Source organism: Equus asinus, chromosome 8, assembly GCF_041296235.1.
Source record: "Equus asinus isolate D_3611 breed Donkey chromosome 8, EquAss-T2T_v2, whole genome shotgun sequence".
NCBI classification, from domain to species: domain Eukaryota; kingdom Metazoa; phylum Chordata; class Mammalia; order Perissodactyla; family Equidae; genus Equus; species Equus asinus.
Genome location: NC_091797.1, coordinates 56,173,261 through 56,189,831, shown reverse-complemented (window position 1 = coordinate 56,189,831; position 16,571 = coordinate 56,173,261). Strand labels below are relative to the sequence as shown.

At 42.1% G+C, this 16,571-nt stretch overlaps 1 protein-coding gene across 15 annotated transcripts in view; it reads left to right on the top strand.

Annotated features, from left to right (window-relative positions):
- PHACTR1 (phosphatase and actin regulator 1) overlaps positions 1-16,571 on the top strand; it is a 504,607-nt gene that overhangs the window by 433,969 nt on the left and 54,067 nt on the right. The window lies entirely within an intron of this gene.

Below are 16,571 nucleotides of genomic sequence, written 5' to 3'. Positions count from 1 at the left end.
AAAGTTTGAAGGTAAAATCAAACCAAAGATTGAATGTAAAGGAAAGTAAGGAAGAAAAAAATAATGCTGTCAATTGCCAGACTACAGAACAATCACATTTATCAAAAAGAAAAAGTAACATATATGTGTATGTATGTATTATGCTGGCACATATTAGGCTTCCGTAAGTCTTAACATGTTTTGAAAGCGTGTACACATAATCATTAATAGTGGTTACCCCTAGGGCAGGGAGATGAGGAAGAAAATCTTTTATATTTCATATCTTTCCATACTGCTTAATTTTTTATTTTGTGTATATTACTTTTATGATATAAAATGACAACTTGGATGTAAAATAAGAAAAGACAAGAGCTGGTAGAGCAGTAGTGAAAAATGGGGGATGGGAAAGGTGGAGAGGTGTGCCCTTGTTCTTGCTGATGAAGGAAGCAGAGTACTGTGTAGTCATGCATCACTTCACGACAGGGATACATGCCGAGAAATGGGTCATTAGTCAATTTCATCATTATGCAAACATCATGGGGTGCACTTACACAAATCTACATCGTATAGCCCACTGCTGATCTAGGCTGGATGGTACCTATCTTATGTGGCCACCATTGTGTATGTAGTCCATTGTTGACCAAAATGTTGTTACGTGGCATTTGACTGTTGTCTGACTGTATGAGTGTGAGTCCCTAATATTTAGCAATAGCCAGTGCAGCGTTCTCTCACTGGAATCTGCCTCCAACAGCATTGCTGGGAAATCTGCCAAGACAACCCCCAAAGGCAGGCCTACAGCAGAGACCCTGACTCCGTACCACCCAGGGGAATCTCTCATGCTAGTTCTGAATCGCTCTGAGGGTTGTGTGTGTGTTCATTCATTCATTCAAACATCACCCCCCTGGTGCCCAAGAGATTTCCCATTATGATTCCAAGGCGTACTGCTTGACCTAGTTCCCTGGCATGACAAGAAGAAAGTATCGAGATCTGGCGTGAAGGATGTGTCTGAGCTGGGACCCTGAATGCCTGTCCCAGGTTAGTGACCACGGTTAACTGGGTCCTGCAGATGGGAAAACTGCAGCCTGGAGGGCCCAGCCGGTCACTAGGCAGAGAGCCAGAGGCTAGATGGACACGGTTGGGAACTTTCCGTTGTAGTTTTCTGACTCGTAGAGGTTTTCTCCCTTCCTACCTCTCAGCCAGGTATTCTATGCTTGGAAAATTAGTGACTCCAAGGGAATTTGTTGTCGCTAGGAATTCTGACTTGATTGTACCACGGTCATATCTACCTTTACTGAAAAAAATATTTGGCCCTTTGCCATCATTTTCAACTACTGTTATTATTAATGAGGCCAATAATCATTTAAAATTTGGATGGCACTTTTTAGTCTATTACACAGTTTTGTTATCATCTTAGTCCACACACCACCCAGGGAGACTGAGTAAGTGGAGAAACTAAGGAAGGCTGAGTGAGTTCCCCAACGCCAACTACTCAGATGTGGTCCACAAACTGTTTGTTGCCCATCAGCAACCATATAGGTGCAGAAATTGAGAGCAAGCTTTTAGACACTTTGGTAGCAATTTGACAGAATCATTTTATGTCTGTTGAATCTTATGATAAAACAAGAGTTTCACTTTTTATATATTTATTATTTTTACAAAAGCATCAGTTTGCGATGGGTTGAAAATTAAAATATGTAAATCAACCAACCAGCCAAACTGGTCCTTCCCTGCACTTCCCCTTGAAAAGCGCTGCCCTAGTCGGTAAGTCTCAGGGCCACCCCTTAAAGCTTGGTTCTTCCTACTGCAAATCCAGAACTCTTTCTACTGTAGCACAGCTGCTTTCCCAAAGACAGCTAGCAGTCGACATAATTTCCTATCCCCCTGTCTTCTGTATATCCAGTGAGTTTCTCTATCTCTCAGGAGCTTTAATCCATTGAAAAAGATGCTCATGACACTATATTAGGAGGATATTGCTAAATACGTTTCCACTTGAAGCACGCCATTTTAAAAGGTTCAATTGAGAGTACTAACCAACACGTTACACTGTGTTCAACAATTTCTGTGTATATTTGTAGAATATTTAAGTTGAGCATAGACAAGGGGTAAGTCTGTTGAACCTAAACTGGGTCAGGTTCTTTATTGAAATGAATCAAAGAGAACAAACGGGGGTGAGGGGCGGGAGAGATACTGTGATATTGTAGGAGGAGGGGGTGAGGTGGGAGACAGCATGATCTTGGCAGCTGAGCCAAGATGGTCCCTCGCGCTTTCTGCCACCATCAGACTCTTGTTACCTCCTTCTGTCTCCCACCCCAGATCAAGGCAAAGGGTTATTCTGATAGACCAGCCGGGACATAGGGAGCTAAGGCAAGATGACAAGATGGCCCTCCAGAGAAAGAGAGGCCTTCTTCCCAAACATATAAAGATTGAGAGATTTTTCTGAGCATCCACATCATCTTGCAGGAGTCCTGGAAGGATCTGAGAGCAGAACAAGGTCACAAGCCCCCTGTCAGTTTAGTGTGGAAACTGCTGTTGTCTCTGGTGATGTTGCCCTTTTTTTTATCATCTAAAAATTCTCCCGGTTGCCTGTCAACATGATTTCATTCTTGTTCTGACCAACTTTAATATAGAAGGAAAGAATTACTTTTCTCTTCTGGCAATTTCCAGTGACCCCAAAAAACACTGCAAGAAGGAAGAAACATTACTGAACGTTTAGACATTCTGCCTGCAAAGACCTTGGGATCTCATAACACATCACCTGTAGGGCGTTAGTCCGGACCTAGAGTCTGACCCTGATGAAATTGTAGGTAATGTGAAAACCGAGCAGAGAATTAAACAGCATTACCGCCTGTCTTGGGACCATAAATTTAAATAAATAGCCATCTTACAGTTGAAAGGGATCTTAAAGACCATCCCAGCAGCCAGCCCCCTGCCCACTGCAGTGTTCCTCACTGTTTGTCGTCTAGTCTCTGCGGGAACTGCTGGTCCAAAGATAGCCCACCTCATTGTCGAGAAGACCTGATTATTACAAAGTTCTTCCTTATATTAACTTAAAGGTTTTACTTATTGTAACTCTCCCCCACAGTCTTATTTCTAATCTTCCTTTCCTGTGAAAGCCTTTCAAATCTTTGAAGGTAGCCAACATTTACTTTACCTAAGGACTTCTCTCTTCCATGCCAGTACTCCCAAATTCATGTAATCATTTACTAAAATGGTTTCTTGACCTTTACTATTTTGTTTATGTTCTTCCAAGATTATTCCAAATCTGTTCTGATTTGTATGAAGAAGTTCTTAATCATTGCCCAAACCTGAACCTGCCTGATGACACTAAAAAACGACACGTAGTTAATTCCTTACGGCATTGACGCACCAGATTCAGGGGGAGGGGTGCAGAAGGAGAGAACTAGAGACCAGTTGATGCAAACGTAAAGAGTTCCATGTTTATTAAATTCACGGGGCTGCCCTAGTCTTCATGGCCACACTGGAGTCATGGCGAGTCCGTGGGCTCCAGACTCTAACTACCAGTGTTTCAATCTCAGATACACTTCTTTGTGACTATGATTCCTCATCTGTAAAACAGTGATAATAATAACACCACCAACCTCATTAGGGTTGTCTGTGAGGAACAAATGACTTCATCCAAATCAGTTGTCTTACTGCATGGCATAACAGGAAGTGTCCAATAAATGGTAGTGAAGATTGAGCAAAATTAGATAGCACACAAAATTTGCCTTCAATGCCCCTAAAAGGCATATTGCAAATAGGTTTGACCCCATCTTCTTGGAGATTTTATTTGTGTCAGTTTCCTCAATTAGATTTTCTCCATTTGTTTTCTCCCCGCTTCTGATTCATATCTTTTTTGAAGGTGACATTTTATAATTTCAAATACTATGCAATTACTTTTTTGTTTTTTTTTTAAGGAAGATTAGCCCTGAGCTAACATCCATCGCCAATCCTCCTCTTTTTGGTGAGGAAGACTGGCCCTGAGCTAACATCCATGCCCATCTTCCTGTAGTTTATATGTGGGACGCCTGCCACGGCATGGCTTCATAAGCGTTGCATAGGTCTGTGCCCCGGATCTGAACCGGCAAACTCCGGGCTGCCGAAGTGGAGTGTGCGAACTTAACTGTTGCGCCACCAGGCCGGCCCCTACAATTACTAAGTTTAATGTCTGCAGTAAACTCTGATCTAGTTAGCATCAATCTTGGAATTCAGACTTAAAATCCTAATCAGCCACTAATTTTCTTTCCCTTCTTAATTCAGTTGCTCAGCTCTTTGTGCTCTGGTTTCCCTCTTGGTAAAATGAAGGTGGTAGATGTACCCTGGGTGACCCTAGAGGAATTTTAGGAAGATTCTTAAGGGAATGCACTTTAAAGAAGTCTTTCTCTTCTCAATTAAAGGGAAAGGGAATTCAACTTCTGGTTGATCAAGCTAAAAATCTTGGGGTCACCCTTGATACCTGCCTTTCTATTGAACTCCACGTCTGGTGGGTCAGCAGATCCTATCCGGTCTACGGTGAGACAACATCTAGGATCGGCCACTTCCCACCTGCTCCTGCTGCTGCCCCGTGGTCTGGGCCTCCATTTTCCCTCACCTGGCATGCTGCAGTCCCGCCTGCCTGGTCTCCTGCCTCCCCCCTTGCCCCTTCAGTCTATCCATAACACAACTGTCAGAGATGACGGTTAACAAAACTCAGATCATGACTGTAGTAATGTGCTGGGGCTGCCTTAACAAAGTACCATAGAGGGGGTGGTTTAAACAGAAGAAATTTATTCTCTCACAGTTCTGGAGTCTGGAAGTCCAAGATCAAGGTATCAGCAGGGTTAGTTTCTTCTGAGGTCGCTCTCCTTAGCTTGTCGGTGGCCATCTTCTCCCCGTGTCCTCACATGGTCTTCCTTCGTTGTGTGTCTGGGTCCTGATCTCCTTCTTTGAGGACACCAGTCATTTGGTGAGAACCCACCCTAATGACCTCACTTTAACTTAATTACTCCTTTAAAGGTCCTGTCTCCAGATGCAGTCACATTCTGAGGTTCTGGGGGTTAGGCTTTATGCAGATGAATTTTGGGAGAACACAGTTCAGCCCATAACAGTGACTATGCTCTCTAAGAGTGAAAAGCAAAGTCCTTACCATGGCCCAGAAGCCCACCGAGGCCAGGACCTCTGTCATCTACCTGCCTTCATCTGCTGTTGTCTGCATTGCTCAGTCTCTCCTACCACATGGCCTTGAACATGCTAGAAGGTCCTCCTGACAGAGGGCCTTTGCACTGGCTGTTCCCTCACTCTAGACTGCTTTTCCCTCAACTATCCTTAAGGCTCCCTCCCTCACCTACCTTGGGTCTCTACTCAAATGGTCCCTCCCTCAGTGAAGCCCTCCCTGACCTCCCTATTTAAAATTGCAGCCTTCCTCCCAACACAGCATACTCTCCAGCCCCCCTTAATTTTTTTTTTTTTCTGAGGAAGAGTTGTGCTGAGCTAACATCCACTACCAATCTTCCTCTTTTTGTGTGTGAGCTGCTGCCACAGCATGACCACTGACAGACGAGTGGCATAGGTCTATGCCTAGGAACCAAATCCAGGCGACTGAAGTGGAGCACATCAAACTTAACCACTAGGCCACTGGGGCTGGTCCTCCCCTTTATTCTTATCATAACATTTTCATCATCTAACGTTCTATATCATTTACCTTTCTTCTTGCTTATTGCTCTTCTCACCTAATAGTTCTATTAGGTGGACACACAGTCCAAAAGGCAAAAACTGTTTTCTTCACAGTTGCATCCCAAGTGCCTAGACAGGGCCTGGCTTACAGGTACAGTAGGTACTCAATAAATGTTTGAATGAATGAATGAATGTAGGACCCCTAGTAACTGCTAAGGTTTTCATTGGATTATTAATCCACTCCCTATTGATGGATATTTAGGTTGCTTCTGATCTTCTTTTTTACTGTTGAGCTTTAAGTTCTCATAAGACACGTTATATAAATATTAAGTGGGGGGGGGCAAATCTTTAACCTTTTATATTAACCTCTCTCATTATCCTAAAATTGGGAACTGTTCCTTCTGTGTGGAATGCACTCTCCTCTCTCATTCACTCCACCTTGTTTTGCAAGTAAAAATTCTACTTATTCTTCAGGACTTATTAAAGTACCACATCCTATGTGATCTCAGATTCCCACACACTGAGCTCTGCCTCCTGGGCTACCTCTCTCTGCACAGACCCCTGCTGCACAGGTTGCCGCACTGTGTGTGTTTCTCTGTATCTTCTCTCGTAGATGTGGGCAGGAACCATTCTTGTCTCCCCACACCGCCCCCCCAGTCCGTCATAGCACCTGTGGTGTAGGAAGTATTCAGTATACATTTATTAAATGAATATCATTAAAAGTTATTCTGATCTTTGGAATGGAAAGGTATTTTAATCTATGATTATAATTGTTTTATTAGAAACTCTTAATTATAGAAAGTGGCTTTAGCTGTGTGTACACTCCCAGTCCCTTTGTTGAGCTCTGCCAGTTTGGTTTTGTTTTTGCAGATACCAGAAACAAAGTGAAAAGTTCTTCCTTTAAATGAAACCTAGGTCTTTGCTTGTCACATTTAGTAATATCAAACTCGAGCTGAAGATACTGTAATGTTGATCATGAACCTTATCCATGTAAGTTCATTGTTCCTTCATTTAATTCTCGGAGCATATTCACCATATATGATAAAATGGGGGGAACAACCATCCATTAGCTCTTCCAGCAAATGGTTGAGGTGTAGAGTTTCTTATTTGATCGTGCAGCTGTCTTCAGTATCCTTGGACTAACACTAAACACTGGCTTTCAGAATTTTACACTGAGACATGAAAGATTGGAGCAACCAGCTGAAGAGGAGTGAGGGGACATTCTAGGCGCATTAGGGCAAGGATTGTGTTAGATAGTAGACCAGGTAAGTCCACATGGAAAGAATCATGGGAATCTCTGTGTTTAAGCTAAAAAAGCAAAATATCAATGAGCTTTTGTTACTGTTATCACTCGAGTGTATCAACAGCCAGTCGATATTTCTAACGTGTCTTATGTTCACCCAGTGTGTTTGGTTTAGGAAGTTTCGAGTACCATACATTCAGTTGTATGGAGATAGATTTGCTTACTACATCAGAGCATTAGAAGTAGACAAATAAATACATTTCTCATAAATTCATTCTCCCTCTGCCTTTTCCTATCCCAGAATTGCTGAACAGATAGATCAGGAAAGCTCTGACATTTGCCAGGAGAAAATTTGAGGCAATCACTGATGCTCAGAATTTGTAAAGCTTAGTGAAAAACAGGCTTTGCAAAGGAAAAGGAAGGTACCTGTGTTTCCTTAGCACCTGGAAGATCACCCACCATCTTTTATCGAGCACCTTTTCTGGACCAGGTTCTGTGCATGGTACTGGGGATACAGCAGTGAATGAAATGTAGAGGACGGCTGCTCTGAGTGGAACTTGGAATTTGCGGGGAGCATTGACTGGGCAAGTCAGTACCGGTGAGGGTGCAGGGAGGGAGGGGCGCATACAGGAGTGGGGCAACTGATAGGTGGGATTCAGGTGGGCTTCTCTGGAGAGCTGCATCTAAACTGAAGTCTAAAAGATAGAGGGGCCAGCCCGGTGGCGTAGTGGTTAAGTTTGCGTGCTCCGCTTCGGCAGCCCGGGGTTGGTGGGTTTGGATCCCAAGCATGGACGTACATACCGCTCATCAAGCCAAGCCATGGTGGTGTCCTACGTATAAAGTAGAAGAAGACTGGCACAGATGTTAGCTCAGGAACAATCTTCCACACCAGAAAAATGAAAATAAATAAATAAACAAACAAATAAATAAATAAATAAAAGATAGAAATAACCAGATGAAGAGGGAGAATGGAAGGAGAGAGCATTTCAGGTGGATAAGAGGAAGGAGTGATTTTCTGTCTCGAAATGGGTGATGAGATTTTTATTAAGCAAATGCAGGAAGTTTACAGTTATTCTCCCAAGTTTTCCAAGGACCAATCGTAGAGAATGAGAGAAATGGCAGAAGATTGTAGTTAGGCGTAGGAAGAACCTAGGAACGCTTGGAGAGGATACTGGAGATCTTTAAGAAAGATCAGGCTAACAGCTATCCCAAATGGTTTACTCATGTACTTACATAAAGAAAAACCTTATATGTGAGATTGTCTCCTAAGGACTGGTCCATCTCCACAACTCCATGTTGGATATATTGAAGTAGGTCGTTCACTCTAATGTAAATGTTTTTAGAAGTAGAATGGTTTTACCTCTTCTGAGATATTAAAGGTGCATCTGTGTTGATACAGATAGTCCAGACCAACGATGGTCATCCATCCATCCAGACCCAGAAAGGCTTCCAGAACCATCTTGAACTCTTTGCAGCACTTGTTGTGCACTGCATGCCAAGCATTATGGTAGACACACGATAGCAAAACATTTACTGTCTTTCCTTTAAAATAATAATATTGATAAATTTAGGCATATAAACAGTTTATTTTGTTTGCTTATAATATCCCCATTTTTATATTTGTATATTAGTTGAGAGTAAATTACTACTTGTCAAGAATATTGAAAAAAGAATAATTTCAACATTGGACAGAAGAAATGGAAATCAGTAGTCCTCAAGATCCCTTCAATCTCTACAATTCTATTATTCTGTAACTATTTTTAGGCCTTTCAAAGAGCATAGTTCCTTTATTATCCTAATGTAAGTACATTTCAGGGTGACAGTTACTTTTCTTATATGACCTCAAGGGTCACAGGAAATTCTAAAGAATAATTCTTGGTCCTGAACTGCATGATCCCCAGGGTTTCTTATAGCCATAACAAGCAGACGCAATTACTGCATTGGATTATGTTAATGTTTCTACCTGCAAATAAGAATGTTCCATGATGATAAGGAGATGTACATTGGCGCACCAGCAAGAATAAAACTCTGAATACCTGAGTGTTACTTGCTTGTGAAGTAGCGTTTGTTTGAAGTAGTTCAGTGTTTTGTTCATCGTGTAGCAAATGGCATGCCTTTTTAAATGAAATGCGTTTTCAGGGAAAGATTCTCTTTCTTATATTGATGACCATCTCCTTAAAATCTCGTGTAACTCTGGTTACGCATTTGTCCCTGACCCTTTGAGGCCAGAGTTATCAACCTCTTACTTGAGGTCAGTTCTTTGATTTTAAAGCGGATATTTATCATCTGTAAGTGGCTGCATGTAGATGCTGTTTTGCACCTTAACTGCTGTTCCCAGGGCCATGATGAGATTTCAGTGCAAGGTATTGTCACTGTGAGCAAGACAGTCCCTCCCCTGCAAGGTCGGTAAACAGACTGGTTAGAGGAAGGTTAAAAATGAGACTATACAAATGATTAACATCTTTTGAAGTCTTAAGAGAATTAAAAAAGGAAGTGTATTTTCAAAAGAGAGAGATCAGCTCCTAAATTTCTGTGTGTACATCAGTGGAAACTCTGCCCTTGCCCAATAAATAAATATGGATTCTTTGGTCTTCTTGGAAACTATTGTCCAGAAAGATTTTTGCATGCCCAAAATATAAAAACCCTGAAGGAAGTATTCTAATAAATTACTGGATTATATCCGAAATGACTGGTTGATGATAAATTGCTGATGTTTAAGTGCATCCCTCGTTAAGACAGCATCTGTTAACATCGACGTTCACGAAGCACCCTGCGCCAGTGTTATCCTCTGATCTTGCAGCTGTGAGGTGGGCAAATAGATCTCTCCATTTAACAGATGAGGAACCGAAGACCAAGATGCACAGCTAGTGAGTGGCCCAGCTGGACTCAAACGTAGGCCCGCTCACTTCTGGCACCACCACCCAGCCACGCATGACCTAGGACATTCACTGATGTCTACGGACAAAGTCATGTGGAAAAGCCACCCCATTTGCTTCCTCCGTCAGAAATGGAGAATGCTGTGAGGAACGGGCTGTTGGTCAGACTCTGTATGTCATCTGGTTTTATTCATCACATCCATCACTAGATTTCAGAAATGTGGGTCATTGGTCCCTGGAAAGACAGAGATAGGGTTGTGAATGATTTAAATTCATTACCACTGCTGGGAAAAAAGAAGCTCAACACATTCTCTACTCAGGAAAGCTCAGTACCCAAGTCTGTATATAGAATGGCATAGTTTCCTGCTGACTAAAGACCAAGAAAAAACACAAACGCTCTAATGTTGAGTTTCTTATCTTAGAATGCTAATCCAGGGCCATGATAAAAAGCACAATGTGTGCCTGCTTTCTCAAAATGAAGCTGATTAACTATTTTCTTGGGTTTCAGTGGTTATTTCTGTCATTTTTCAGCCTCAGGCACTGCAATTTGTAACATAATTTCTCACACATTTTTGGTATCCAAGAAGAAAACAGCGAATTGTTCTCTCTCTTCTCTGAAAGCTCTCTTCATAGTTCGTGCAGACTAAATTACAAGAGCTGTTCCTGTTGAAGTTTAATTTCATTTTCGGTGTCATATTTGTAGATAATAAATTTTCTTTGTCCTTTGAGGAGATTAATGTCTTTTTTTTTTTGCATTTTAACAGTCGTTGCATTTGAAATCAGGTGCCAGAAAGCAATATCCCTTTATTACATGTTTTCCTCTAGAAATGATGGTGAAATGGTTCCCAAGTATTTTCAAGGAAGATTAAGGATTTAAAATAGGCAGTGAGTTTTAATTTCAAAAGCTGCCCCTGATTTCCTACAAGACAATCAAAGGTGTTTGATAACCTGTAACCCCCCACCCGTGGGTGAGTCACAACACTGCTGCTCATCTGCCCATTACCCTGTGAGGGAGATAAAGCGATGATTATAGAGCTCCCTCGAAAAGGGACCAAGTGTAATGACCCTGAATTGTTGTAGATGTCTTGACATTCATTTCTTTATGAATTATTAAAAATAAGCTGCCTCTCCCTCACCCGTAATGAACATACAAGGTAAGGCAGTCTCTTCATTTTCAGGCTAGGGATTCCCTAGAAACATGCGACCATTTAAATGGTAGGAAGATGGGGGTTGGGAATGGGGATCTGAGGGTGCCATGGTATTCTCAATCTCTGTGTCTCCTACTTGGTTTAGTAGAGTCAAAGAAGAGAGTTGAGTTTTCCAAACAGAAGACTCGTTAAATGTTCTTGGCGGAGGCAGGACCAAGGGGCGAGAATAAAGCTTTTCACTTCGCTGACACAGCATGGGGATGTAATGAAGGAGAAGAGAGTCAGAAATGCTTGCTTTTTACCGATTTAGGACTGCCATTTCACTCTCAAGCTTTTTGAATCCTTCTATTTTTAGTGTGTCTCTTGTGAGTTACAGGCCTCCTGTTTTAGGTAAACTTCTGTTTATTCTTCCCTGTTCGTTCATTTTTCTCATGAAGGATGATATTCTGGCTGTTCCATCCTCTGGGGAGACAGCGAGGACAAAACAAAGTTCCCGTCCTCACGAGCTTACCTTTTAGTGGAGCAGAGACAGATGATAAACCAATGAATGTGTCGTGTGCTGTAAAGTGGGGGTGGGACACTGAAGAGAAGTAAAGCGGAGGAGTGGGAAGAGATGATGGCAATGACTTCCTGTTCTCAAGGAGCATGTCATTAACGTGGCCACAGTAAACCCATTGCATTCCCTGTTTTCATTGACAACACTCCATTATCCAAGGCTGGATTATCCAGCTTGGTAATTATTCTCTCCTCTCTCTTGCATCCTGTTCTCTCTGCACACCTACTTACCCCCAGCCAAGTGTTACTCACTCTAAACCTGTTTTACCACCCAGGTCTAGAATTCAAACCTGCCTCTGTGTTCATAATAGCCTCTAACCTTGGGGCTCTGCACAGCAAAACTCATAGCAAAAGAGTAGTTGGCTTCTGTGATCATCTGTTATCCTTGCTTTTCGTTGTATGGATAATTATTATATTCTATGTTTTTTTTGAATTTGTGGTGCAGATTGAATTTCATAGTCAGCATGTACACGTACAAGAAAATAATGGGCATCGAGGGTTCTCTGAGAGAAGGCAGAGTGGTTCTCTGGAGTGAGAAGACACAAGTTCTCACCCTGCTGGGATTACAACCAAGGATCCCTTCACTTATTTTCATGGAGGCTTAATGTTCTCATCCATAAAATCAAGATAATAACACTACCTTTGCTAACTTTGCAAGTTTTTGTGAAGATTAAATGGAGTGATGAACATTTACAGAACACTTTTATAAGCCCACAAAGGATCATGTGTGGTAGCTATTGTGGTTGAAAGATGGCCCTGCTCCTTCATCCTAAGCTGCGGAGCCCCCCTGGTGTTTTTAATTAACAGAATGGAAATATTCCAGAATGGTGCAACTCTCCAATGTCTTGCAAATGTCATGGAACGCTCTTAGGTTTTCACATGTTCATCCCTATTACACTTGTCAGGAAAATTACATCATTTAGAGCTACCTAGATAGGAAACAGGATCTCATCCTTTTTTCCCCCTGGAGAATAATTTAGGGTCTTTGGTGTTTACTTAAATTCCTTACAGAATGTCATATGAGAAGAAACCTTCTAGATCTCATCTACCCCAACTATCTCATCTTACAAAGCAGCCTAACTCTGGACGTTCTTAATTCTTAACTGGCCTGATAGCCTGTAAGTGCAGAACTGGGAAATGTGATAACCTTAAGCTATCTCTGTTACATCTTCTGTGACACGCAGTCCCAGGATGGAAGGCACATAGGTACTGTGGCATTCTTCCTTGCATAGATCTCTGTGCCTTATCTTTTTGGATTATCTTCTTAGGAAAGAACTCGAGATCACTATTTCCAAAACTGTAATTCTCCCTTCACAAGAATACTTTCCCCACAACAGCAAGACTCCCAGGGTCAGGGATCATTATCTTAGTGAATTAAGTGATGGGAAATGTAATATGGCCTACTCTGATTCCAAGAGACTTCAATACAAATATTCAATTGACTTTTCCCTCAGTTCCAAAAATATGCACAAAAATAGGACTGGGATATGAAGATAATTAATAATCAGCCTCAATCTTTGAGAGGCTCACAGTCAATAGGGCAGGAGGGGTAAATGCTTAGACACATAATTATAACATAATGTAACAGATGCTGCAACAGAGTTGGGAATGGAGACTGTGGAAGCACGAGAAAGGACTCATTTCCATTGGAAAAATCGAAAAAGGCGGCTCAAAAGAAAAAGGCACTCAGGCTATCCCTGAAGGATGGGTAGAATGCTCCAGGCCAAACCCTGAGGGGATGGTCCTGAGGCAGAGTGATGGCAGGAGCAGAAGGAGGAAACAGCAAAGCCACAATGTGCTTGAGAAGTGGCAAGTGGCCTGGTATGGCTGGAACACTGGGTGTACGGCAAAGAATGGTAACAAATGAGATCAAAAGGAATTGTGGAGCCAGATGGGAAGGCTCCCCCTAGTCCATGCCAAAGAGGGTGGGATTTATCCAGTTGACAATGAGACCCTTCAGAGGTCTTTTAATTGGGAGAATTACATGATCAGACCTGTTTGACAACAGTAAAAAGTGGCCTGGGTGGTGGGGGGGCGTGTGGCTAGGAGAGACACTTCTGGAAGAAGAATAAGGTTCGAAGCCACTTCAGGACTGCTGCTTCTTCACAGGTGGCAGTGTAGTGACATCAGTAAGAGATCAGGTCGTATAGTCCTACTGCTTGCGTTCAATAATGCCTGCGTCCCTCTAACTGTGACCTTGGCCGTGTGGGACATCCACAGAGGATACCCCTAGTACCTCTCTAATAGGGTTGTTGTGAGGCTTAAACGAATCAGTGCACAGTACTATGTGAGCATTTAAAATGTTAACTTTTACATCATTATATACACTAGTCCAGTAAGAATTAAGGATGAGGGGCTTATGTTTGCCTGTGGCTTTAGTTCCTAGTCAGCCACTTGGAAGAGGAACAATGAACACAGCCCACATGCAATGAGATCCATTTGAATTCCAAGCAAACTTAAATGCCTAGTCCCGAAGAGTTTTGACATGAATGGTCCAGAATAGATTTTATTACGTGAGTCAGCTTTCTTCAGGGAATTTGACAGGTACTCTGGAAGATGTGGTGACTCTTTCAGGCCACTAGAGTGTCGTTATGTAAATTACTGATCTGGGCCACAGAATGAGAAAAGCTGCTTCACTCAAGAGTCTGTTTGGAATTCTTACGTTAGTGGGGTAACTGCTCAGAGACTAGAGATAACTTACTCAGTGGAACCCTAATAGCATCAAAGTGTTGGAACAGCCCCCAGGGTGCCAACCTGAGACACAAGAAGTCCGGAACTTAGGAGCTAGGATCTGTATTCCATTTCCAAATGGGCAATTTTGCCCCCTGGAAGACATTTGGCAATGTCTGGTGATATTTTTGGTTGTCACGACCAAAGGAGATGCCACTAGCATCTAGGGAGTAGAGACCAAGGTACTGCTAAACATCCAACAACGTACAGGATAGCCCCCCACCACAAAGAATTCTCTAGCCCCAAATCTCAGTCATGCAGAGGCTGAGAGAATCTGCTCCAGGCCGTCATTTAACCAAAATGATATATACATCATTGGTGGTACATAAAGTGAGTTTAGGACAACCTTTGATAAAAGTTTTAACAGTCACATATTTATTTTAGCATAAGTTATAAACACGATTAGCATATAAAACCTATGACTACAGAGAGATTATTGCTTAAGATGAGGCTAAATTAGTATTTAAAGTTTTTTAAGTGTAGACTTAAAAATTTGAAGTAAATAATAGTGTAAATGGACTTTAACTATGGCACACACACAAACAATTGAGTGTGGGTGTGATCAAGGTTTAGGAACCACTGATTTAGACCAGCGGTCAGAAAACTTTGTCTGTAAAGAACCAGATAGAAAGTATTGGAGGCTCTGTTGCAACTACTCAGCTGTGCCATTTTGCTGCAAAAGGCACCATGACAGTACATCAACAGATGAGTCCTTTCACCATCCTGACTATTATAATCTAATGTCTAAGGTGAATCCTTTAAACTCAGTGCCCCAGGTGTGGCCTGACCATGGCAGGGTAGAACACTCTCACTTACCCAGGTTAGTAGGATTTAAAATATTTATAAAATAATGCCCATTTTTTACAAGTGTTATTGACAAGGCATGATGTTTCCTCCACCTTGCATGTGTATAGTTAGTAGGGTTTGTGTTTAATCAAAGTACACAATCTTACAAGTATCACAAGTCCATTTTTGGATTCAGCATATTGAAACAGGGTGGGTTCAAATTCCACCTCCTTCCTTTGCTACGTGTGTCCTCATGGGCCTGTTTATTACCCTCTCAGAGCCTTGATTTCCCGCTTAATAAAATGAGGATGCACCTTCTGCGGAGTTGTTATAAGGATGAAATGAGATACTGATGTGAAAGTTTCTAGAACAGGGGGTAACACACTCCGGGAATGCTGGCTTTTTTCTCTCCCTTCTTTCCTCTCTACCTCCGTTCTTCCACGTATTTGATGAGGTTGGCCTTTTGTCATTAACCCATTGATAAAAGTGCCAACCAAGTCAACAACCACACTGAACCCACAGCCCTGCACTACACCACTAGATACCTCCCTGAAAATTAAAAATGATCTCTTCATTAATACCCTTTGAATGTGATTTGTCGACCACTTACAAATACACCTAAATATCAGTGATTCCAGCCCATATTTCTTTCACTCGGCAAGAACAATAAACAACTTTGTGTCAGACATGGTGCTAAGCACCTGCTACAAAGATGAATTAAACATGGTTCCTGCCCCTCAAGGAGCCTACAGCTTGGTTGGGGAAGGGAAGATAGTAAGCAAACAGATGTTCACAATTGTCACAATTGTGGAATCTCACAAGAACGTAGGCAAAGTGTTGCCTGAGACGAGTAGTAAAAGATAAATAGAAATTAACAAGGTGAAGGTGGGATGGGAGAGCATTCCAAGCCAAGAGCTTGCAGTGCATTCTTGTGCATGACCAAGGGGTGAGGTAGTTGGGAACAGAGGCTGGGTGAATAATATGGGTCACATTGTGCAAGGCATTGCATGTCATGCTATGGTTAAACAACTGCTTCCAGGCTAATGGTTTTCACTTTTCTTAGCAGTAAGACCTATCATTTAGAGCACGTCTTTAAGTGACAGCTCCATTATATAAAACCAGCATTACTAAGACTGTAGTTCAGCTGGGTGTTCCCCTTCCTGCCCACAACCAGCAGGGGTGGAGGCCAAATGTAAAAAGATGCTACCTTTAAGTTGATTTAGTTCTTTGCCTTGAATGGTATAGCTCATAATGTGTTAAGTGGGTTTTCCATTGGTGTCACCCTTAGAGCACTGGTCTTGTAGACTGGGCAGGCATTCGGAGTTCTGATGAGTGAGACAACCAGATCAGGGTCTTAAAAGTTGCTCTGACAACAGTATGGAGAATAGACTGAAACTGAGAGTGTTTTGAAACCACTTGAAAAGCCATTTCTGTAAATAACAACTAAGGGTCTCACTTAAGGGCATGTCAATGGGACACATCACATGCACCAGCCTCTGAAAACAGTGTGGTTTACCCACTTTTGCAGTTGAGTAAGCTATGGCCCAGAGAGGTTAAATAATTTGCTCAACATCAAGAGATCGTAAGTGGCAAAACTTGGAC